Below are 26,224 nucleotides of genomic sequence, written 5' to 3' on the forward strand. Positions count from 1 at the left end.
TCAAGTTTTTAATATTATATATTAATCTATGTGGTTTTATTTTTCTGTACATTATCTCATAGTAGAATGTAAGCCAAATGAAGGCAATTGATTGGTATTATTTGCTCATTTTTAAAATAACTATGCAATTCTCATAATTTTGATTAGATAATATGTACATTATTCAATCATTTATTTCTTGATGGACATGCATGATAATTACCAGAATATAAATCTCATCAATACTCATGTTAATATGATGGTGATACAGAGATAACAGATTCAATGTAGTTCATAGATACAATTGTGAGAACAAATTGTTGGTTGAACTCTTAACACAGAATTATTCATAGATGTTTAAATCTGATTGAAAATTGATCCCTATAAAAATTACTGGGAATAAGAGAGGGAGGAGAGGTATAGTTCCATACACGTTCCCATGGACTTACCCCTAAGGGTAAAGCTAAAAACTTGCCATGGGACTCCAAATCTCATGATTGGGTGGTACTAATGCCATCTTACTGGGTAAAGTGGTCATCTTAAGTGTGTAACTGGTCATATAGAAGTGTCAGAGGGATCGCATAAATAAGACCAAATGTCTGTTAATAACAATAGATAAAATTAAAGAGGAGAGAGTGATCCAACATGGGAAGCAGGCCACACAGCAGACTCAGAATGACAAATGCCCTAAATAGCACTCTGGCCTTAGAATCAGCCCTTCTGGGGCCAATGCCGTGGCTCACTTGGTTAATCCTCCACCTGTGGTGCCAGCATTCCATATGGGCGTCAGGTTTTAGTCCTGGTTACTCCTCTTCCAGTCCTGCTTTCTGCTGTGGCCCGGGAAGGCAGTGGAGGATGGCCCAAGTGCTTGGGCCCCTGCACCCACAGGGGAGACCAGGAAGAAGCACCATTTGGGGAGTGAACCAACGGAAGGAAGACCTTTGTCTCTTTCTCTCTCTCACTGTCTATAACTCTACCTGTCAACTAAATTAAAAAAAAAAAAAAGAATCAGTCCTTCAGGCAATCAGATCTGGCTAAAAAGCCAATGAGAGCATGTCAGGCATGGAAAGCCAAGATGCTCTGGCAAAAAATGACCTAAATGAAAGATCTCTGTGAATGAGATCCCAGTGGAAAGAAGGGGACATCAAAGAAGGAGGTACCTTTCTCTGAAGGGAAGAGAGAACTTAGACTTTGCTTATGGCCCTGTCTAAATACTGATGGAGTTTGCCAACTCAAAAGGCTTCCATGGCCTTGGCAGCTCATGACAAGAGCCTCCGGTGATTACTGACATCATAAATAAGAGTGTCAGTTGTTAAATCAACAACAGGAGTCACTGTGCACTTGCTCCCCATGTAGGACCTCTGTCCTTAATGAGTTGTACTATGAGAATTAACAGTAAAACTTGTCTTCAAACAGCACTTTATATCTTGTGTCTCTATGTGGGTACAAACTGTTGAAATCTTTACTAGTATAGAGTTGGTCTTCTGTATATAAAGATAATTATAAATGAATCTTAATGAGGAATGGAAGAGAGAGTAGGAGATGGGATGGTTTGGGGGTGGGAGGGTTGATATGGGGGGAAGAACAGCTATATTCCAAAAGCTGTACCTGTGAAGTTTGTATTTATTAAGTAAAAGCTTTCTTAAAATAGAATATATTGATCCTCTATATTTTTGCCAGTATAAAATGTTCATATGTAGTGTTTTATGTTATTTCTCTAATATTGATTCCTAAAACTGGAGTTGCATATTCAAAAGTATATATACATATAATTATGTATGCATATATATAGTATATATATTTATTTTTAGAACTACTAAAATTAATCATCTGTTCCCTGCCCCCACTTCAAGTACTTCTATTGCCATATTAGCAAAAATTATATAGTCAAAAATCATATAGTCATTCAGTGATGGATGTTTGGTTCAGAGGATATATCATCACTTGTGGGCATCCCAAGTGATGATGTAACCACTGAACTGAACATCCACCTGGCTCAAATCCTGGATACTCCACCTCTGATCCAGCTTCCTGCTAATGCACAGCCTTGAAAGCAGTAGCAAGTACTTGTGTCCTTGCTACCCACATGGGAGACATGGATTGAGTTACAGGCTCCTCCTGGCTTCAGCTTGGAGCATGCTCATGTTACTATTGATATTTCCCTTTATTCTTTAGGGAATGGTTTTGTATGCTCTTTCATTATTTTTCTGTTGAATTATTTGCCCCCCCCCCCATTTTGAATATTATTTTTGTACACAGAGGATAATAGTTTTTAACAGATTGGCTTTTCATATCACATTTTCTTTGAGCTTACCTTTTATAACCTTTTTTTAAATTAAACCTCATTTATAGCAGAGTAATATGTGCACAAGTTTAAACATTAATTAACACTAAAAATATTTGGTGAAATTCAGCTGTTCCTGCCTTACTTTTTCATACCCTTCCTTCTTGCTTTTGAAAAACAATATTTTCAGTTCTTATATGGCTTAGGTTTTTAAATGCATGACTCTGTGTAATATGATTGTACTACTTTTTTAAAAATTAGACATTTTCTGTTGAGTGCCTGTTATATTTCCTGAGAATTTAGTTTTAGTTCTCAATTATTAATGTTTACCTTACCATGTCTATGTAAATATTGCTCCTTGCTGGTCTTAATAGAGTGTATATGTGATGATTATATTTCTTTTTCCATATACATGTTTATTTATGTGAAGTTAATCACTTTACTTATTAGAAAACATTTTAACAGTCATTACTTTTTCCTGTATATTTCTCCTGATTTCTTACATGAGTATAAAAACATTTTCCAAACAGAATTCACTGTTTCATTCTCCTTTCTCAAGACTAATCTCTCCTATTTCAGTCTGGAGTCATTGCATTTCTGAGTCCTTTTATTACTTTATGCTACTCTTCATATTTTGTTTATACCAATTCTCCCTTCGTTAACTTGATCTTTTTTTTTTTTTTTTGAAGATTTGTTTTATTTATTTGAAAGACAGAGTTACAAAGAGAGGTAGAGACAGAGAGAGAGAGAGATCTTCCATCTGCTGGTTCACTCCCCAGATGGCTGCAATTGCTGGAACTGTACCGGTCCGAAGCCAGGAGCTTCTTCCAGGTCTCCCACATGGGTGCAGGGGCCCAAGGACTTGGGCCATTTTCTACTGCTTACCCAGGCCATAGCAGAGAGCTGGATTGGAAGTGGAGGAGCCGGACTAAAACTGGCACCCATGGGATGCCGGCACTTTAGGTCAGGGCTTTAACCTGCTGCGCCACAGCACTGGCCCCATTGTTAACTTGATCTTTAATTCTCCTAAAACCAGTCTATAAAAGACTGATTAGAAAGAATGTGTTGTAAGTATATTTTCAGAATCATTGCCAACTTAAAAATTTTTGTGTAAAGCAAAAATTTTTTCTTCAAATATTTGAACACATTTCTCTTTATTTGTTCATTGTGTGCTACTCCTAAGAAATATGTTTTTTAGGCAAAAAGAAATAGAAGAAAAACAAGAACATACTCTCTATATATTAATGAAGAAAGCTTTTTCAGAAATTCTCAGATGATTTCTCACTGGTCAGATTATGTCAGATAGCTAGTCCTAGATACAGGTGAATTTAGAGAGGCAGGTCTTCGATAGGGCACATCACCCCTAAATACTATCCCAACACTGTTATTAACAACAAAAGTGGGAATGAACATCAAGTGGATAATTCTAGATGTCTGCTAAATTTCTTTTTACCATATTATGTGATTAATAATTTATTTGACTCTTTTTGCTTTAATTTTCCTGTTGCAATAAATAATGCAAAACATGCTACCTATGTATAACTATCTTTGTGTTGTTTTTAATATTTATTTTAGATTTAACAATTTTTAGCATTTTGCTATATTCACTTCATATACAACTATTATATACATACAGATACATTTTTTCCCAATGGGAATATTAACATCTTTATATTTTCAGTGGCTCAATTATGAAAAAATCCTAGAACTGTAACTCCATTCCTAGCAATATAAATCAAAAAGTAAGTTTTATGACACTAACCATGGCCTAATTTCTTTCAACTTTCTAATATAAACCCCACTAACAGTCCATGTAGATAGTTATTTTCTCAAGTTTCCACCAATACAGTTTTATCACTAAAATAAGTTCTGATTTGCTATATAAAATGGGAAGTCATGTTGATATTTCTTTAATTGCACATGAGGTAAAAACATTTTAATTATTTTGGTTTTATTTTTCTGATGAATTTCTATTTTGTTAACTGTTCATCCATGTCTCTAATTTCCTATTAAAGAAATTATTTTTTTCTCACTGACCTTAAACACCTTTTTAAGACCACTTATATATATTTTTCTTTTCCCAACAGAAGTTATCTTAGGACTTGGGTTGATTGTTAAACTCAGACTTTGCATCAAGTTTGCTTAGCTTTACAAAGACCTGGAACTGGTCTGTATAGTATGCACAGTAACAGTGCAGCAGAAGTGGTGCTACTCTGGAAGTTTTCCTTGTCCCCAATAATTCTGCACAGTGAGCTTGCCTGGTCACTAGAAGGAAGATGGGTGGGTGTGTTGGACATTAGAATAAGGCAAACTGTAAGCTCTGCACTTTATTGAATCTTTTTCTTTAACCTTGCTAGTCTGTGCCTCCCTGAAGGGGAGGTATCTAGCTGCCATCTTTTGTAACTGCACTAATTCTATCTTATGTGACAGCCAAATTCAACAAAGTACAGGTATGCAGTGTGTAGAGCATTATCTCACCAGTATTCTCATGTATCCAGTCTGTGGATTGTTACTGCAAGCAGGATTTGGCCAAAACTGTGGTCTTTGCACATCTCTAAAGCAAGAGCAGGGAGAGCGCAGCAAACTAAAGCACATGAGTGAAAACTGACCCCTTGCCTAGTTTTGTAAACAAAGTCTTATGGGAACACAGATATACCCATTGCTTTACAATGTCTGTGGTGGCTTTCTTGCTACAATTGTAGAATCGCTGTGACAGTCTAATCCACAACAGTAAAATATTTTCCAAATGGCTCTTTATGAAAAAGTTTGCTGACCCTAGAGCTAGAGGACAGGACACAGCTCAGCCATGAATCCTTTACTTCCAATATATCAAGGATATTAATCCATGCTGGCCATGTTGTAAATGATTTCCAGTTTTTCATTGGTCTTTTTCTAATTATATGGTTCAGAAATAGTTTGAGGTTTTGCTTAGTTTGTCAAGTTTCCATCCGTCCATCTATATTTTGTGTTTTTTCACTCATTTACTCAATTCATTTATTACCATTGCTTCTGTATTTGGAAAATATTCCAGCATTTAAAATTAGGGCACATATTAATATATTTTCTTCTACTTTCTCTTGCTCATTTGTATTCTTTTACTTTTTAAATTCATCTAGAGGATGGATGTTGTGGTGCAGCAGGTTAAGCTATTTCTTGGGAAGCTCACATTCCGTATAAGAGTGCCTGATGTGCCTGGTTACTCCACTTTCTATACATCTTCCTGCTAATGTGACTGGGAAGGCAATGAGAGATGGCCTAATTACTTGTGTCCCTGTTACCCACATAGGAGACTAGCATGGAGTTCTACACTCCTTCCTTCCAGCCATGTGGGTTTGTGGGTGTTTGAGGAGTACATTATCAGATGAAAGCTCTCTTTCTCTCAATTTCTCCCTCTCTCTGTCACTCCGCCTTTCCAATAAATAAATAAATCTTAAAGAAATGAATTCATCTAGAGTTATAAGCTTATTTTCCACGTAATTACTTACCAATTGTTTTATTGACAATTGATGAATACTTTGTATTTCCCCATTGATTGAATACTGTAGTCTAACTACTAGATTTAAACACATTATGCTCACATGCATTGGCCTTCTGTTTCTCCCCATTGGTCTTTCAGTGTTTTCCATGCTATTTAAATTATTGTTTTTTATTATATGCGTTACTTTTCCTAATGTAAATTTTATTTCCTTTTATTATCCTCTTTACAATGTTTTCTTAGCTTTTCCAGCTAAAATTTGGAAATATTTTACACTTTCATAAATCAAAATAGAAATTTATACTGCAATTTGTTCATATTTATGGAAAGCTAAATGGCAGAAATGATACCAAAGAGTTTTTTTTAATTGCTATGTATTTTTTGGCAGAGACAAAGAGATAGTAGACACACAGAGCTTTCCTTCTCTGGTTCACACCCCACATGCCCAAAATGGCATTGGTAGGGCTGAAGCTGGGAGCCAGGATTTCAATCCAAGACTCCCATGTGGGTAACAGGAACCCAGTTACTGGAGCCATCATTGCAGCCTCCTAGTATCTACTTTACCAGAAGCTGGGGTCAGAATGTGAAGCTGCATATTATACCCAGGCATTGCAATATGAGACATGAGAATCTCAATGGGCATTTTAACTGGTAGACTGAATGCCTATCCCCAACGATATTTTTATAATTACAACATATCTCATTCTGACTAAATAAGAATCTGGAAGTATATTCAAAATGACAAATTTACATATCAACATGCATTTTCTACATTATATACCACCATGACATTCAGTACCTAAATATGCTTATGAATAGTACATATATCATATGCTTACCATTCATTTTGCACTTACTTATTAATCTTAGTACGTGTTACAGAATAATTGCCCTTTAGATTATTAATGAATAAGTATATTAAATATATTAATATAATTATTAGAAGTAATATTAATATTTCTTTGTTTTTTAAATATTTATTTTTTAATTTGAAAGAGTGACAGAGAGACAGAGAGAGAGAGCCGTCTTCCATCTGCTGGTTCACTTCCTAGAAGGCCACAACGCCCAGAGCTCAGCTGATCTGAAGCCAGGAGCCTGGAGCTTCTCTTGGGTCTCTTACGTGGGTGTAGGGGCCCAAGGACTTGGGCCATCTTCTGATGCTTTCCCAGGCACATTAGCAGGGAACTGGATTGAAAGTGGAGTAGTCAGGACTCGAACTGGCACCCATATGGTATGCCGGCACTGCTGGTGGCAGCTTTTCCCACTACACCATAGCAACGTCCCCTAATCTGTTTCTTTTGGGAATAGTTGACTTAGCACCCGAACTCTCTAATTAAATAATTCTAAATATGTCATTAGAGAGTCCCAATAATTTTGAAGTATGAAATATGTCCAACAGAATCTATATCTAGTTATAAATGTATTTTCATATACTCACAAATTAAGAACATGTGAAAAAGATCCTCAAAAAATTCATGGAAAATGTTTTTGCATGATGTCAGATTTTTTTGTGCCAGAATAAAGTTATCTTTTTATTAGATTTTCTCAGAAACCTTTTGAAGTACTCTCATGTAATTAGACTGCATTGGCATTGGCATTTCATAATGTTAATTTCCATATTTACACTTATAATTCAAGTTAATTACATTTCTATTCTTTGTGGATATACTTCATTGTTCATCATAGAATATTTTAGTATAGACTGGCACAATGTCATTTTGATGACAATTCTGTATTTAATATCTGTTAAAAATTCAATAAATTATTTCATTTATTTAAACTATATGTTGGATCATATGATAGTTCTTAATTTTTTTGAAGAACCTTTGTACTGTATTCTATAACAGCTGTACAATTTACTTTCCTAACCAAGAGCATACAAAGTTTTCCTTCTTTCCACATCTTTATCAGCACTTGTTATATCATGTTTTTCTTAATATCCATCATAACAGGTATGAGATTATATCTTACTGTGTCTTTCCATATTGTCTTCTCATGATTGGTGATACTGAGCTCCCTGTCATATGCCTGTTGACTATTTGTATGTCTTCTTTGAAAATATCTCTATTCAGGTCCTTTGCCCATAGTTTAAGTGATATCTGCATGACAAAGTCATTGTAGCATTATTCATAATAACTAAAATAGGGAAAGAATTAAGTGTCCATTGATGGAAGAATGGAAAAAGAATATATGGTACAGTCTTATGTCAGTGTCAGGTGTACCATCTGAGAGATGTGTCTTAGGAGATTTGATCTCTGTGTGAACATTGAATGCACATGTGTGAGTACTTACAAAAGCCTACATGGCATAACTTACTACATACAACCTATGAGGAGTAGCCTGTTGTTCCTAGGCAGCCAACCTATACAGCACATTGCTATTGAATACTGTAGGCAACTGTAACACAATGATAAGTATTGGTGTGTCTGAACTTATGTAAACATGTAAAGGGTACAGTGAGATTCTAGGCACTGGGATTTGCAGCTCCTTTATAATCTTAAACTAAGTGGAATAGACAAACATCAGAAAGGCAAACACTATACTGTGTGTATCACTCCTATTTGAAATCTATAAAAGGTCTGCTTAAGTGTTCTGCTGTTGTGGGTTCAGCTGCTTCTTGGGATACCAACATCCCATTTTGAGTGCCTGGGATCAAATTCCATCATGGTTTCTAATGCAACTTCCTGTTAATGTGCCTTGGAAGCGTCAGATGATAGACCAAATCCTTGGCTTTCTGCCCCCATATGGGAGACTTGGATGGAGTTCCTGCCTCCTGGTTTTGACTTGGCTCAACCTTGGTTGTTGCACACATTTGGAGAATGAGGCAGAGAATGGAAGATCTCCCCCCTCCCTCTCTGTCCCCACTTCCCTACTCTGCTAATCAGTCTTTCATATAAATAAATATTTTTTAAAAAAATCAAATATAGGCTGGCGCCATGGCTCACTAGGCTAATCCTCCACCTTGTGGCACCAGCACACTGGGTTCTAGTCCTGGTTGGGGTGCCGGATTCTGTCCCGGTTGCCCCTCTTCCAGGCCAGCTCTCTGCTGTGGCCAGGGAGTACAGTGGAGGATAGCCCAAGTGCTTGGGCCCTGCACCCCATGGGAGACCAGGATAAGTACCTGGCTCCTGCCATCGGATCAGCGCGGTGCGCTGGCCGCAGCGTGCCAGCCGTGGTGGCCATTGGAGGGTGAACCAACAGCAAAGGAAGACCTTTCTCTCTGTCTCTCTCTCTCACTGTCCACTCTGCCTGTCAAAAAAAAAATCAAATATAACAGTAGAGAGATAAAATGATAGTTCTAGTGGTTAGGGGCAAGTGACATTGGAAATGGGGAAGTGTTGGTCAAAAGGTATAAACTTTCAGTTTTAAGATGAATAACTTTTCTTAAAATATTTATTTATTTATTTTAAAGAGTGACAGAGAAAGAGAAACACAGAGATATCTTCCATCTGCTGGCTCACTCCTCAAATGGCTGCAACAACTAGTCTGGGTGCGGCTGAAGCCAGGAGTCCAGAATTCCATCCTATTCTCTCACATGGATGGGAAGGGCCAAAGTACTTGGACCATCATCTGCTGGCTGGCATGTCAGCATTAAGCTGGATTGGAAACTGAGCAACTGATATGGGGTACCAGTGTCACAAGCAGAAGCATCCCCAAGATGAGTAAGTTCTAGGGATCTAACATATAGCATAGTGACTGTAGTTAATAATACTGTATTGTACACTTGAGATTTTTTAATGGAGACGATTCTAAGTATCCTCACCACACATAGAAAACAATAATGTTAAGTAGCTTGATTGTGATAATCATTTTACAATGTATACATATCAAATTATTATATAATATAGCTTAAATATATACAATTTTATTGAATAATTTGCCTTATAAACATGGAATAAGTCTATTAAAATTCAGTAAATTATTTGAGGAAAGTTTTATCCAATTTAATTTTCTTTTAGTTTTTTTTTTTTCTTTTTTGGAAGGTTATTTGGATTCTTACAGTTGGGAGAAAGAGAAAGCTTAGAGTTTTATAATCAAATCCCTAAATGCTGACTTTACATGTGGATATTTATTAAAATAGTTACACAGATACAAAATAGCAGGTTCAAGTGAACTTATAGATTTATTAGGCATCATTTGTTTCTCCCATCCCTCAATCTCTCTATTAATTAGTCCCCTAGCCAATATATATGCTACTTTTGTTTTTGTGCAACAACTGAAATAAAGATAAAAAAAAAAAACATAGGAGAATGTCCCTTAGATCCCAAAGACAAGAAAGCAGTTTCTTTAAGGAAGATGTAAAATAAAAGTCAGTATCATGTATGGATTCTTTCTAAGGTTACCGATCCCTGAACCAACCAACGGTTGTATAGAGAGAGTTGTAGGGATGGAGGGCACCTTGTGAGTCCTCTCCTCCCAGACAAAAGGAAATTCTCAGCACAGGAGTACTGAGAGATAACCCAGTAGGTGTCTACTGCTCTAGCCTCAGACAGTTCAGTTAAGAGGAACTATTTAGAAACAATTACCTCCTTAAATAGATTTGGATGTTAGAAAGTACTCCTGAAGTACTTTTAAGTAATTCCTAATTATTGTGCTGATTATCCCATCATAAGCTGATTCAGAAAAATTTTAAATTCCCTCTCTATGACTGAACTTGAAAGTGATAACAGTTTTTATATTTCCCTCTTTCACCTTATCCCAGCTGAATATTCTTATTTATTTAACTGTTCTTCATGTGATGTGACTTCAAGTCTCAACTTTTCCCCCATTTTTCACTGAAAATATTATTTTTTTAAGATTTATTTATTTATTTGAAAGGCAGAGTTACATACTCACACACACACATACAAACACACACACACACACACACACAGAGAGAGAGACAAACAGAAAGATAGACAGGGAGAGACAGAGAGAGAAAAAAAAGAGGTCTCTTCCATCCTCTGGTTCATTCCCCACGTGGCCGCAACAGCCGGAGTAGGGCTGATTCGAGCCAGGGCCAGGAGGTTCTTTTGGGCCACTTACATAGGTGCAGGGGCCCAAGCACTTGGGCTTTCCTAGGTACAATAGCAAGAAGTTGGATCACAAGTCGGGCAGCTGGGACTTGAACTGGAGCCTGTATGGGAAGCAGGCACCACAGGTGGCAGGTTTACTGCTATGCCAGAGTGCCAGTCCCCCACTGAAAATGTTCTAATTTTGCCCAGAATTAGAGGAAATAGCCTAGATAGTTTCATAATATTATCAATTTACTCTTAATATATTCATATTTGTATGTCATTCTCTTTCCTTTTTGACCAGTATTAAAGTAAAAGCTCCATTGTATTTAATTGACTTTTTCAGCAGTTAATGTGTATTTTTCTATTTGCAGTTTTAGGTCCAATATAAAACTACTTATTAGATGTTATTTTGTTATATTAAGTCTATTAATTTGGTCCATCAATATCTCTCTCTCTCTCTCTCTCTCTTTTTTTTTTTTTTTTTTTTTGCCAGGCAGAGTTAGGCAGTGTGAAAGAGAGACAGAGGGAGAGTTATAGACAATGAGAGAGAGACAAAGAGAAAGGTCTTCCTTCCATTGGTTCACTCCCCTAAGGGATGCCACGGCTGGAGCTGCGCCGATCTGAAGCCAGGAGCCGGGTATTTCCTCCTGGTCTCCCATGCAGGTGCAGGGACCCAAGCACTTGGGTCATCCTCCACTGCCCTCCCGGGCCACAGCAGAGAGCTGAACTGGAAGAGAAGCAACTGGGACTAGTACCCGGCACCCCAACCGGGACTAGAACCCTGGGTGCTGGTGATACAGGCGGAGGATTAGCCAAGTGAGTCACCACGCCAGCTCAATATCTCTTTATATCTTAGTTCTATATCTAAAATGCTTGGTTTCTCTCCTTGACTATAGCTATTTTTCCCTTGTCATAGGCCCCACTGTAACATTTATACTCTCCCCCACAGACCCCTGAGCAACATATTGAAGATAGAAACTATGCTGTATTTGGGGGGATCATTATTGATTTCATTAAGCACACTTGCATCAATGATTTAGACATCTGAAGCTCTGTTCTTATGGTAGGTTTTCCAAAAAAGATGTATGGCCTAGACTTCTTCTGCTTTGTAATAGTACAGACACCATCTCAAATCTCCCTCCACCCCTAACCACTGCATTTTGCACATTGAAACGTAAGCATACTTTCAGCAGTAATTCACAAATCTTACAACACTTTTGTGGTCCAGCTTTATCACTGACATGCAGTTTCAGCAGCTTTACTCTTGGAATCCCTCCTGAATGCCAGAATTCTGCTTGTACACTACTCAGAGCTATGTGCGACCTTCCCAATACCCAGCCCCAATTCACCAAATATAAAATACACATTGATACTATGTGGTGCTTATTACTGTAGAGAACATAAAGAATGTTAAGGCATTGAAGACCATAAAATCATAATGAACATTTGTATTCTGCCACACACTTTTCTAGCCACTTTACACACTGATTTTACATTACCCAAGTTAGATATACTCACCTTTAGTTTATACTTTAATGCTTACAGCTATAATTTTTGGAATGTTATCTCTGGTTGTCTTCATTTTACCAATGAGAAAAGTGAGATAGAAATAAATTGTTACTTGTTTTGGTGGCAGAGCTAGCATGTTGAAACAAAGAGGATGTGAAAGCGGGTAATTCGACTTCACTCTTTTTAAAGTCAGTTTGCCATATTGCCTCTTTACGTCACAGAAATCGCTCCACAAATGCAGAGGAAATGCCTGACATGAGTTTGGGATAATCAGTATAGATCTGTATGTCTTATGGTCACTCAGTCCCTTGGAGTACCTTCTTCTAATTCTTCTCAGTGATGTCAGTGCATTAAATAAGTATGATATTCCTGTATCTGTAGTGAGGTCTATGTAGCTATGCATTATTATTTGTAAGAATGATAAATAAGACCTGACTGAGGGCAGAGCACTTTTGTCCCGTCTATGAACATGAATGAGCAAGCACTTAGTACTTTATGCTAGCCCATCTTCTCCGTCTTGTCTTTGTGAGCAATCAGCCCCCTACTTGCTGTGGGTCAGGTACCTGGGACCTTCTACATTTCTCTCTATATTAGATTTGTAACTACTTCCAAAAAGAAATAAGATTACTTTAAAATTACTCCCATTACAAAATTGATCCAAAACATTGTAACCCAATCAAAAGATCATAATATGGTGCTATGGTTAGTATCTAAAGTCCAAGTTGTGAGCATTTAGTAGAGTTTAATTTTATTAGAGAAACAGAAACTTACCAGTATGCTAATGTGTGAATCTCAATATCTTCTCTAAGCCAGTAGGAGTGTTTAACATTGATGCTTGTAATTGTTCTTTATTTTCCCTGCCAGAAAAATCAGCAGTAAAATTACTGTTTTTTTTTTAAATAAGTTACAACCAGAAAAGTTCCTGAGGAAATAATGCCATTTTATTTATCTGTCTCTTCTCTTTTCAATTTTAACTTCCCTTAGGGCTATTTTAGTAGACAAGTTGAATTTCTGCAGGCCCGCAGTGTATAAATTACTCATTCTTTAGCCTTTGATAGTCAGAAACAGGAGGTTTTATTACATTTAGATTTATCAGATAAAAGGCTTCTGAAGATCTATGATGTTTGTATAACCCTCACCTAAATTTGAAAATAATTATATGTAGTGCTATCAAACATTACAGATATTAGCACTGCATTTTGTTCCTAATGAGATTGATACATTAAAAGGCAGTTCCTTTATAACATTTTTGCAAAAACAATTCCTGCTGACAAACATTAGCAATGTCTATCCTCAGAGGGCCTTAAGAACCATGGAGCCAGCTCCAACAGATCTTGGAATTTTTCCGAAAACTTATCAAAAGCGCCGTCATCTTTCAAGTAATATTTTGAAATGCATTCCTCAATAGATTTATATTTTGCAATTAACCAGTATGCATTGGCCAGCTGTTTATTTCTTACTTATTTATAATCATCATGGTCAGGATCTCCCCCTCTGGGAACTGGCCAGGTTGCTGGAAGGTCAAGCTAAACACACTTTATTGATACTCCAGGTGACTAGGAGGAGAGATCGCCCGAGCCTACTCCTGTGGGCACTAGGCACTACGGACCAGGAGCTTCTGACCTTAGCTTCTCACTACGGACTGGGGAGAGAGGCTGAGCAACCTCTGGTTTACAGCATCTGAGGGTCCCCTTATATACAGTTTCTAGAGGCTAGCCCCGCCCACATTGTGACCTCCTAGGGTCCCGTAGTCATGGCAACAACAGTTTGTGCTTAGGCCTTCTAGTTAGGCCATCTGTTTTTAAATCTTACCAGCTAGGGTGGTTACCTTTCTACTTTTCTTTCAAGCTGCGCTACTTTGCAGTTACTTTCTTTCAAAGGGTGCTACAGTTACTGTGTTTCAAACGGCGCTACAATTACTTTCTCCATGAATGGTTCCCTAACAATCATCATTTTAAATTTGGACTAACATGTAATACTTGCACATTTCATGGGGTATAGTATAATATTTTGACACCTATATATAGCTATAACCTATCAAACCAGGTGTATTACTGTATCATTTCTTTGTGTTTGGGGCTGTCAGTTAATCCAATTTTTATTTTTTAAAAAAGCATCTTTATTTATTGGAGAGGTAGAGTGACAAAAAAGAAAGACAGAGACAAAGTGAGGAAGAGATCTTCCATGTGCTGGCTCACTCCCTGTTTAGCTCTATGAGTGGATCTAGAGCCAGGCCAAAACCAGGAACCAAGAATTCTATGTGGATTTCCTGTGGGTGACAGGGGCCCAATTACCTGGGTCATCTTTTGCTGTTTCCCTGGAACATTAGCAGAGAGTTGATCAACAGGCAGAGCATGCAAGACTTGAACCATCACTTTTATGTGGGATATTGGTATTACAAGCGGCAGCTAACCTGTTGTGCCACAATGCTGGCCCCTCATCCAGTATTTATTCGATATGGAATATAATGTTGTAAACTATAATCCCCCCATTGTGCTGTGAAACACCAGAATGCATTATCTCCATCGAATTGTGTTTTGGTACCAACTATCCTTCTCCTGTCCCTTCCCTCCAGCCCTTCCCTTCTAGTAACCACAATTTTAAGTTCAATTTGACTTTTTTTTTAATTTCCACTTTTTTTTTTTTTTTGACAGGCAGAGTTAGACAGTGAGAGAGAAAGAATCAGAGAGAAAGGTCTTCCTTCCATTGGTGCACTTCCCTAAGGACCACTACAGCCAGCGCGCTGCGCTGATCTGAAGCCAGGAGCCAGGTGCTTCTTCCAGGTCTCCCATACGGGTGCAGGGCCTAAGCACTTGGGCCATCCTCCACTGCTTTCCCGGGCCACAGCAGAGAGCTGGACTAGAAAAGGAGCAACCGAGACAGGATCCTGGTGCCCTGACCGGGACTAGAACCTGGTGTGCCGGCGCCATAGGCAGAGGATTAGCCTAGTGAGCTGCGGCGCCGGCCTTAACTTCCACTTCTAAGAGAAGATGTGATGCTTGTCTTTTTATGTTGGCCTTATTTAACTTCTATAATGATCTCCAGTTCTCTCCATTTTGCTGCAAATGTCAAGATTTGTTATTTTTTATTGTTGAATAATATTCTGTTGTGTATATATGCCACATTTTCTTTATTCAGTCATCCATTAACGTTCACCTATTTTATTCCTTTTTTTGTTTTTGGTTCTTATGAAAAGTGCCACAGTGAATACAGGAGTGCAGGTATCCCTTTCTTACAGAAGTTTTATGTCCTTTTGGACATATACACAGTAATGGGATTGCTGGGTTGTATGATAGATCTCTTTTTAGTTTTTTGAAGAATCTCCATACCATTCTTCATAATGGTTTTGCTAATTTACATTCACACCACATCCTCACCAACATTTAATATTTTGACTTTTTGATAATAATCGTAACTAGAGTGAGATAAAACTTTATTGTGGTTTTGACCTGTATTCCTCTGAAGGCTACTCATATGGAACATTTTTTCTTGTATTCATTTCCCATTTGTATTCAAAGTAATTCCCATCAAAATATCAATGACGTTCTATACCTAACCAGAAGAAAGATCCTAAAATTTATATAGAGACACAAAAGTCTCCATAGCCAAAGCCATCTTGAATAAAAAGAACAAAGCTTTATGCATCACAATAGCATATTTCAAGACACATACTACAGAGCTATTGTAATTAGCACAGTATGGTTCTTGAATAGAAGCAGACACATAAATCTATGGGATAGAAAAGAAATCATATGCATGTACAGCCAACTGATTTTTGACAGTGGTGCCAAAAACATACACAGTGAAAGGACAGTCCCTTCAGTAAATGGGGCTGGAAAAACTAGATATCCATATGCAGAAAGTTGAAAACTTAATCCTCTACAAAAATCAACTCAAATTGCTTAAAGATCAGAATTTAAGACCTGAATCTCTGAAACTACTGGAATAAAACATAGGAGAAATACTTCAAGACATTGGCCTAGGCAATGATTTTTTTGGATAAGACTCCGACAGCATACGATATGGAAGAAGAATCAGACAAATAGGATTATGTAAAGGCTGAGGAGTTTCTCGTACAAGGGGATTCCAATTCAATCCCATCAAGGTGGCATGTACCAATGCCATCTCACTAGTCCAAGTGATCAATTACAGTTCACAACTGATCATGATGAAAGGACTAAGAGTCAAAGGGATCACATAAACAAGTCTAGTGCCTGCTAATACTAACTGATAGAATAAATAAAGGGGAGAGCAATCCAACATGGGAAGCGAGATACACAGCAGACCCATAGAATGGTGGATGTCCTAAATAGCACTCTGGCCTCAGAATCAGCCCTAAAGGCATTCCAATCTGGCTGAAAAGCCCATGAGAGTATTTCAGGCATGGAAAGCCAAGACACTCTGGCAAAAAAAAAAAAAAAAAAAAAAAAAAAAAAAAAAAAAAACCTAAATGAAAGATCTCTGTGAGTGAGATCCCAGTGAAATGAAAGATCTCTGTGAGTGAGATCCCAGTGGAAAGAATAGGTCTTCAAAGAAGGAGGAACCTTTCCCTGAAGGGAGGAGAGAACTTCCACTTTGACTATGACCTTGTCTAAATATGATCAGAGTCAGAGAACTCAAAAGGCTTCCATAGCCTTGGAAACTCATGACTGGAGCATAGGGAGATTACTGATGCCATAAACAGGAGTGTCAATTTGTAAAGTCAACAACAGGAGTCACTGTGCACTTACTCCTCATGTAGGATCTCTGTCCTTAATGTGCTGTACATTGAGATTTAATGCTATAACGAGTACTCAAACAATATATTTCACTTTGTGTTTCTATGTGGGTGCAAACTGTTGAAATCTTTACTTAATGTATACTAAACTGATCTTCTGTATATATAGAAAATTGAAAATGAATCTTGATATATATGGAAGGGGAGAGAGAGCAGGAAAGGGGAGGGTTGCGGGTGGGAGGGAAGTCATTGGAGGGGAGGAGCCAATGTAATCCATAAGCTGTACTTTGGAAATTTATATTCATTAAATAAAAGTTAAAAAAAATAAAAATAAAGGGGCTATTGCTCAAGTAATAAAAAAAAAAGGCTGAGGAGTTTCTGCACAATAAAGATAACAATCAACAGAATGAAAATACCAAATACCACCAACAGAATGGGAGAAAATGTTTACAAAGTATGCATGTGACAACATATGAATATCCAAAATATATGAGGAACTCCAAAGTTGCAACAACAGCAAAATAAGCAATCCAGTTAAGAAATGGGCAAATGATCTCGCTGCTACTTGTAATCAAGCAGATAAAGATTTATGTCCTGGCTAGCACCGCAGCTCACTTGGCTAATCATCTGCCTGCAGCGCTGGCACCCCGGGTTCTAGTCCTGGTCGGGCGCCAGATTCTGTCCCGGTTGCTCCTCTTCCAGTCCAGCTCTCTGCTGTGGCCCAGGAAGGCAGTGGAGGATGGCCCAAGTACTTGGGCCCTGCACCTGCATGGGAGACCAGGAGGAAGCACCTGGCTCCTGGCTTCAGATCAGCGCAGCACGCTGGCTGTATCGGCCATTTTGGGGGGTGAACCAATGGAAAAGGAAGACCTTTCTCTCTCTCTCTCTCTCTCTCTCACTGTCTAACGCTGTCAAAAAAAAAAAAAAAAAAAAAAAGAGATTCATGTCCTATGAACCTTAAGAAACAATCATTTTTGAATAATTATTTATCCTTAACCTTTAAAATATAGAGGGAAAACATCATTTTGTTAACTCATGCTCCGTAGTCATCCTTAGCCACCTTCTTTATATGCCCCTTCACTCTTGGAACAAAGGGTCAACACATTACATCCTATGGGCCAAATCCAATCTGTTCTCTAATTTTGTACAGTCCATGAGCTAAGAATTGTTTTAAAATTTTAAATAGTATTAATCCATTTTTGTTGTATAACAAAATATAATGGACTGGGAAGCTTATAAACAATCTGTCTCTAACATTTTGGGAATTGAGGAACCCATGTTGAAGTCACTAGCAGATTAGATGTCTTGTGCAGATGTGAGATTCCACCTTTTGATTCATAAATGGTGCCTTTTAGCTGTGTCCTCAAATCTGGAAACTATAAAATGTTTCTCTTGGGCTACTTTCATAAGGGCACTAATTTCATTCATGAGGACTTATTCTCGTGACCTAATTAGCTTTGGAAATCCCTATTTTTTTTTTTTTTTTTAAGAATGATTTTATTTATTTGAATGACAGAGTTACAGAGAGAGGCAGAGCCAGAGAGAGAAGAAGTTCCTCCATTCTACTGGTTCACTCCTCAAATGACCGCGATGGCCAGAGCTGAGCTGATCCAAAGCCGGGAGCCAGGAGCTTCTTCTGGATCTAAAGCCAACATGCCAGTGCAGTGGCCCAAAGAGTTGAGCCATTTTCCACTGCTTTCCCAGGCCATAGAAGAGAGCTGGATTGGAAGTGAAGCAGCTGGGACTAGAATTGGCACTCTTATGGGATGTCAGTGCTGCAGACTGGTGCTTTAACTCCCTGGAACATAGCGCCAGCCCCGGAAGGCCCTATCTTCTGACACCATCACATTGGTGATGAGGCTTCAGCATATGAATTTTGCAAGGACAAAAGCATTCAGACCATAGCACAAATGGTTATGGGATTTTAAAAAAAAGTCAAAGGAAGTAGTATAAATTGATGTGGAAATGACATTAAATTTATATAAGAGGTATTTAGAAAACAACTGGTCCATATACACATGCATGTGAAATTCAGACTTTAGTCCCTGTAAATTAATTTTCATTAGAAGATAGACCATTCATTAATTTTATCACTATTTTTGTGTAACAGAATTGAGAGAACATATTGTCCAAAAATCCTAAGCTATGCATTATATGACTCTTTACAGCAGAATTTTGTTCAGTCTTGCTTCTGCTTTTGGTAAGGCAGATTCTTAGCTTCCTTTCTGGATAGATTCCCCACCCATCCCTAAAAACTCAGAGAATACCATTGGAAAATAGTCTCTCTTTTTGTAGAGTACTGAAGAGGATGTTAATAGTGGTAAGTTTTATTGAAAGTGTGAAAGCATAGATAATAATTATAGAACACTATAAGGGCATAATTATCATTCGTAGAAGGTTTATCAATCTTGGCATCTAAACAGGCCTTTAAACAGACATTTAAAGGACTGAAATCATTGCTACTTAAATATGTGTGTGTGTGTGTGTGTGTGTGTGTGGTTATTGTTGCTATTTAATTGATTAATCTGAATATATTTAAAGTCAGCCTGTCATTACAATCCAAAGGAAATCCATCGCTATGCTTATTCCTTGTAACTATCTGACAATCTCCAAAGCTACTTAAATAATCTAATGATAGACTCCCAAAACAGATTGACCAATTTAGTAGCCAAAGATACAAAATCAACATTCAAAAACAGCAGTATGTGTATGCACCAATAATGATCTTGCTGAAAGATAAATCAAGAAATAAAGTCCATTCACAGTATTTAGGAATAAATTTAACCAAAAAAAAGAGAAAGGGGTCTGGTATTGGCTCAGCAGACTAAGCCCCCTCTTACAACACAGGCATCTCATATCACAGTACCTATCAGAGTCCCAGCTACTCCACTTTAGATCCAACAGCTTGCTAATGGGCCTCCAAAGGCAACAAAGAATGGCCCAAGTACTTGGGTCCCTGCCATTCATATGGTAAACCAACATGAAATTCCTGGCTCCTGGCTTCAGAGTGGCCCAGAACTGACTATTGTGGCCATTTAGAGAGTTAACCAGAAAATGGAACTCTTTCTCTCTGCTCCTCTGACTCTCCCTCTCTGTCACTGCCTTTCAAATAAATATATAAATAAATATTTTTTAAAAAAGAAATGAAAGGATCTCTACAATGAATGCTAGAGAACATTGATAAATAAATCATAAAATACACCAAAAATTACTTGCTCATGGATTGGAAGAATTAATATGCTTATCATGTCCATACTACCCAAAGCATAATATAGATTCAATACTCTCCCTACCAAAGCACCAATGACATTCTTTATTGAATTAGAAAAAAATTCTAAAATTTATATGAAAACACAAAGATTCAATATCGAATATCCAGGATTCTGAGCATAAAACAGATCAAACTGGAGTTACCACAATAACTGACCTCAAAGTATATTACAAATCAAGAAATTACAACACCATATTCCTCACATAAAAACTGACACATGTATCACTAGAACAGAACAAAGAGCCCAAGACTGGTCTAAATAAGTATAGGCAGCTGTATTTTTGACAAAGGTACAAAGACCATACATTGGTTTTTCTAAGAAATGATGCTATTGAAACTGTACTTATATATCTAGAAGATAAAATTAGATAACTATCTCTCACCATATATAAAAATCAAAACCAAAGTAGATCATTTAGATTTAGGAACCTAAATGTAAGATCTGAAACTATGGAATTGCTAAAGAAAACATTGATATAAGCCATGACTTATTGAATAAGACCTCAAAAGTACAGGCAACAAAAGGAAAACTAGACAAATGGGATTATATCAAACTTTGAAGCTTCTGCACAAAGAAGGAAGGCAGCAACAGAGTAACAGACATCTGACAGAATGCAAGAATTCATTTGCAAGATACTTATCTGATAAATGGTCGATACCCAGAATATATCAGGAACTCAACAACAAATACCTATCCAGTAAGAAATGGACAAAACTTGAAAATACAGTTCATAAAAGAAAAACACAAATAACCAACAAGTATATGAAAAATGTTCAATATCACTAGCTATCATGAAAATGCAAATGAAGAACCACAATGAGATATTATTTGTCACTTTCAGAATGGTCATTATCCAATAGGCAGAAAGTAAAAAATTCTAGCAAGGGTGTGGAGAAAGGAGAACTCTTATACACCATTGTTAGGAATGTATATTAGTGCAGCCATTATGGAAAACAATATGGAGATTCCTTTAAAAGCTAGAAATAAAACTTCCATATGATCCAGGAATCCCAGTATTGGGTATATATTCATAATACATGAACTTGTTTTATCAAATAAATACCTGTTCTACCATGTTTATGGCAATGTTGTTTGTAATAGCCAAAATGTGGAATCTACCATGATGTCCATCATCAAATGGATAGATAAAGAAAATGTGGTATTTATACACAGTGGAATACAACTCAGCCACAAAAAGAATGAAATCTTGTCATTTGAAGAAATATGACTGGAACTGGAGCCCATCACATGGAGTGAAGTAAGCCAGACACTGAAAGACAAATACCCCATGTTCTTCCTCATATGCGGGATATAAAACACACAAACCAAAACACAGCTCAGTTTGAACACAGAAAGTAGATTACTTGAGGCTGGGAAGGGTGAAAGGGATAGAGTGAGTTTGGAGAAAACAAAGGTAAGATGCATTAATTTTGTGACAAATACACTAATTTGAGATGTTAATAATATGGCAAGTAGGGTATGTGATATATGGGAATTGTACTACTATTTCACAGTTTTTGTTTTCAAATTTAAAACTGCTCAAGTAAAATAAAAATAAGTTAGGATTAATGGAACTTAAAAATAAAAAGCAGTGTTTTAAACAAAGTAATGGGAAGATTCTGATTGTATAATCTCCAGAAGGTGCCAATTTATTTTTAGGTCAACCTAGAAAAATTTTATTTTATTCTAGCTTTTCCGTTTTCCCTTCCCTTTTTGTTTTGATTCTGATTTCGCCTTTTTCAGAAATAGTAGCTATTGTTGTTAATTAGTTATACAACTTAAATGATGAAATTCTGCATATCATAGATGAGTAGACAAGCAAGCATATCCAGAATACTGAGTTCCAATCAACTAACAAAGCCATTTGCTTTCAGGTCTTTCCTCCATGAAGCAAATTCATTGTCATTTAAATTTTTCTACAATAATGCCTAAAAGTGGTTCTTGATGATTAAAATTAAATCCTATTCTGAATAACACTCAAGTCTGAAATTCTCAGGGTCTTCATTATATGTTCTTGCTTTGTTTTGATTTTAATTTGTAAAACCTTTCCCAATGAAATCATATTGATCACCTTTGGGGTTAATGTGCTTATCACTTATGAAACTAAAAACACTTGAAAAAATTTAAAGGACAGTTACAGGAAGTTTTTCAAATGTCCTTCAGTTTACTTGTTTGCATTTCCTCAAAAGAGACTGGTGCAAAGCAGTTTGGAGTTTAGAATAGCTTTGAAAGCATTTATTGTTCCAAGGCTAATTTTAACCTTGTGATAAAGATTGCTTTTTGTATTCAGTTGAATGTGATCCAGTAATTGTTTGTCAAGGCTAAGTGCTGTAGGACATAATACATTCTTAAAATGGTGTTTTATAATTATAACACAAGCATCTTTATGGCCTAATATATGAATGAATGCTATTGAGTAGAGATGTTAAAATTATGAGAAAACAGACTTTAAACTTTATTATTTTAATTATTAAATTCTATAGCTGCTCCGCTTATATTTAGGAGATTATATATATATGCTCAAATGTGTGATTTTTCATTAGCTGAATACTTTCACAGAAACAAGCTTTTTTCTCTCTCTTCTTGTGTCTTCCCATTTTAGTCAGTATGATATTGGAGGTAGGGGTGGGGAGGATTATCCAATATAGACGTATGTTGGTGTATGTTACTGGAAGGGATTTTAATATGAGTTGGATATTACCCTTAAATCATAAATTTGTGTCAAAGTCTTAGCTCACAAACTGTCCAATCGGAAGTGTTTCTTGGCTGCATTCTTTGCAGTTGTATAGATAATCACATTTTTCTATCCTAATTGATGGTTGAAAGGGATTTCGAGAATCATGTGATACAGTCTCATCATGTTGCTAGAACAAGGGCAAGAATCAGGACTCTTTCTCAAGCCTCATTCAGAACCACACTTCACCAGAGGCAGAACACACCAGCTTTAGAGTCTTGGACGGCCAACTCCCGGATGTCACTATCTTCAGGTTTGGAGGCTGGCCTGTTTTTCTGGTTAATGTCTGATGGTTTGTTTCACGTTTGCTTGTTTGGATGGTTGTTTTTACTATAAAATGTTGCATGCCTCCTTAAAGAGTATACATAATATAGAGCTAGAATTTGATGGATGGTGAAATGAATACCTTTTTACTCATTTCACAAGATGTGATATAGAACAAAAGTTACCCTGAATCCTTATCTTAGATGTCCCCCTTCTCAGTTATATTCCTTTCTCCTCCCCAAAGAGGGAGAAAAATTTTAGATTTTTTTGATAATAGTTTTCTTGCTTTTGTATCTTTTCCACAAAAGTGTCCCTAAATATTACACTGATTAGTTTGTCTGTTTTTATACTTTACATAAATATAATTATATAATTTATATACATATGCATATAAAATCCTTTTTTTTTCAAAAGGCATACACATAGACACACACACACACAAATCTTCCATCTGCTCCCTAAATGCCTATAACTGCAAGGTCTGTACCAGGCTAAGGCCAGGAACCTAGAACTCCATCGGAGTCTCACATGTGGGTAGCAAGGGGATGTAATTGGGCCATCTTCCACTGCTTACCCAAGTGTATTAGCAAGGGGCTGATTTAGAAGTGGAATAGCCAGAACTTGAACTGGTGCTCTGATATAGGATGCCAGTAACCTAAATGTCAGCGTAATGTGCCACAATCATTGGTTTATATTTTGATGCAACTTGAATTGTTCTTATTATTGTTCAGTTATCTGTTCATCCTAGTTGAAGAATTTGAATTAGTTCCCTTGTTTGTATAATTTACTCACCATTCTTTTTTGCCAAGTGTCTTTTATGCTCATTTCTAAACTATAATTTGGAAGGTGTACAATAATCAGCTGATATTTCTTCTTTATGCAAAAATTTTATTTTATATCTACTTCAAATGGTACTGACAAAAAATTAGCTGTCAATCTGTCCTTCCTTGGTAGACAGTATTTTTTCATCTAATTACTTTTCAAATCTTTTTTATTTACTACAAGTTGTCTCAATACCAACTTTTTAAAATAGGTCAGACGGATATTCTCTTCATTTTTTTAAAAGATTTCTTTATTAATTTAAGAGGCTGAGTTACAGATAGACAGAGGGAAACTCAGAGAGAGAGGGAGATCTTCCATCTGCTAGTTCACTCCCCAGATGGCTACAAGGGCTGCAGCTGGGCCAATCTGAAGCCAGGAGCCAGTAGTTTCTTCAGGGTCTCCCATGTGGGTGCAGGGGCCCAAGAACTTTGGCCGTCTTCCACTACTTTCCTAGGCCATTAGTAGGAAGCTCAATTGGAAGTGGAGTAACCAGGACTCAAACTGGTGCCCATATGGGATGCTGGTGCTGCAGGTGGGTGCTTAATCTCTATGCCATAGCACGGCCCCAATACCAATTTTTGTAAGGTTTATTTATTTTTTTGAAAGTCAAAGGGAGGGAGAGAAGGAAAGAGGCAGAGAGGGAGAGTGGGAGAGAGGGGGAGAGGAGAGGAGAGGAGAAAGGAGGGAGGGAGGAAAAAGAAGGGAAGAGGAGGGGAGGGGAGGGGAGGGGAGGGGAAGGAAGGGGAGGGGAGGGAAATCTTCCATCATCTACTGTTTCACTCCCCAGATAGCTGCAATGGCCAGGTGCTGGGCAAGTCTAAAGCCAGGAGCCAGGAGCTCTATCCAGGTCTCCCACATGGGTGCAGGGGCCCAAGGACTTGGATCATCTTTTACTGCTTTCCCAGGCCATAGCAGAGGGCTGAATCGGAAGTGGAGCAGCCAGGACTAGAATCGGCGGCACCCATATGAGATGCTGGCACTGCAGATGGGTGGCCTTACCGGCTGTGCCATAGCGCCGGCCCCTGGTTGCATTTTAAATCTTAAGTGTAACGTTTTAGTTTCTTATTCTCTGCTGTTGTATTCACTTTTGTCTTTCTTAAGCATATTAAACGTGTATTTTATATTCAGTATATCATAATCCCAGTATATGCAGTTTTTGGTGGATCTGATTTTGTAGTTATTTTTGCTAACTTTCATCTGTGATATCGTATTTCATATGTCTTTAATAGTTTCCTCCTAAAAGTATAGTGTGTTCATATTCCTTGGACGTTGTTGAAAAAAATTTTGAACTCTAAGATGAGGTTAGGATAAGGTGCATTCCTTCAGAGAGGGTTTGAGATTGCTTCTACCCCTAAGGACATCGAGGCAAATACTCACTTTTCTTCTTGTCTTGTCTTTCCTTTTTTCTTTTCTTTCTTTTTATCTGAAAGAGAAGGAAGCAAGGGAGGGAGAGATTGATTCTCCATCTGCCAGCCTACCCACCCCCAGCCACAACAGCCAAGTCTGAATCAGGCAGAATCCAGGAGCCTGGAACTCCTTCCAAGTCTCTCACATGGGCAGCAGGCCCAAGGCACACCTTCCTATGTGCATTGGCAAACAATTGGATTGGAAGCAGAGTAGCTAGGACTGGCAGTCTGCTAAGGGATGATGGCACAATAAGCAATAATTTAACCTGCTGTACTACAACACTGGCCCCATATAATCACTTTTAAACCAGATTTTTAATGAGACCCATACAGGTTTCAAAGTATATGGGAGACTTATTTGATACATAAATAAAGCTGAAATGGGCAAATATCCCACTATAGTCTTATAGCTGTTCTGTAGTTCAGATTAGAAGTATCACTTTTCGATGACACTGTTTAAAAAAATTAATTTTGTAATTTATTTAAGAAGCAGAATGGGGAGGAAAAAGAGATAAAGAGTGAAAGAGAGCACTTCCATCTACCACTGCATTCCCCCAAATGCCTGCAACAGCCAGGCTAGCCTGGGCCAAAGCTGGGAGCCTGGAACTCAGTCCAGACTTACCACGTGGGTGGCAAGAACCCATGTACCTGAGTCATCATTACTGCCTCTCAGGATTTGCATTAGCAGGAAGCTGGAGTCCAGTGCGGGAGCCAGGACTCAAATCCAGGCACTCCAGTGTGGCACACAGATATCCTAACTAGCAT

The 26,224-nt window shown here is 37.5% G+C and overlaps 1 protein-coding gene and 1 long non-coding RNA gene across 3 annotated transcripts in view; one reads left to right on the forward strand and one right to left on the reverse strand.

The window, feature by feature from the left end:
- The window catches only part of LOC103350116 (uncharacterized), an 85,447-nt gene extending 71,506 nt beyond the window's left edge, over positions 1–13,941 (reverse strand). For both annotated transcript variants that reach the window (XR_007923962.2, XR_007923963.2), the window contains exons 1-2: positions 13,705–13,941; positions 13,016–13,101 (exon numbers count right to left, since the gene is read on the reverse strand). This is a non-coding gene — a long non-coding RNA (uncharacterized lncRNA). The remainder of the gene's footprint in view (positions 1–13,015; positions 13,102–13,704) is intronic.
- Positions 1–26,224, forward strand: part of DPYD (dihydropyrimidine dehydrogenase) — a 962,084-nt gene that overhangs the window by 522,306 nt on the left and 413,554 nt on the right. The window lies entirely within an intron of this gene.

The sequence above is a fragment of the Oryctolagus cuniculus genome, chromosome 7 (genome assembly GCF_964237555.1).
Source record: "Oryctolagus cuniculus chromosome 7, mOryCun1.1, whole genome shotgun sequence".
NCBI lineage: Eukaryota > Metazoa > Chordata > Mammalia > Lagomorpha > Leporidae > Oryctolagus > Oryctolagus cuniculus.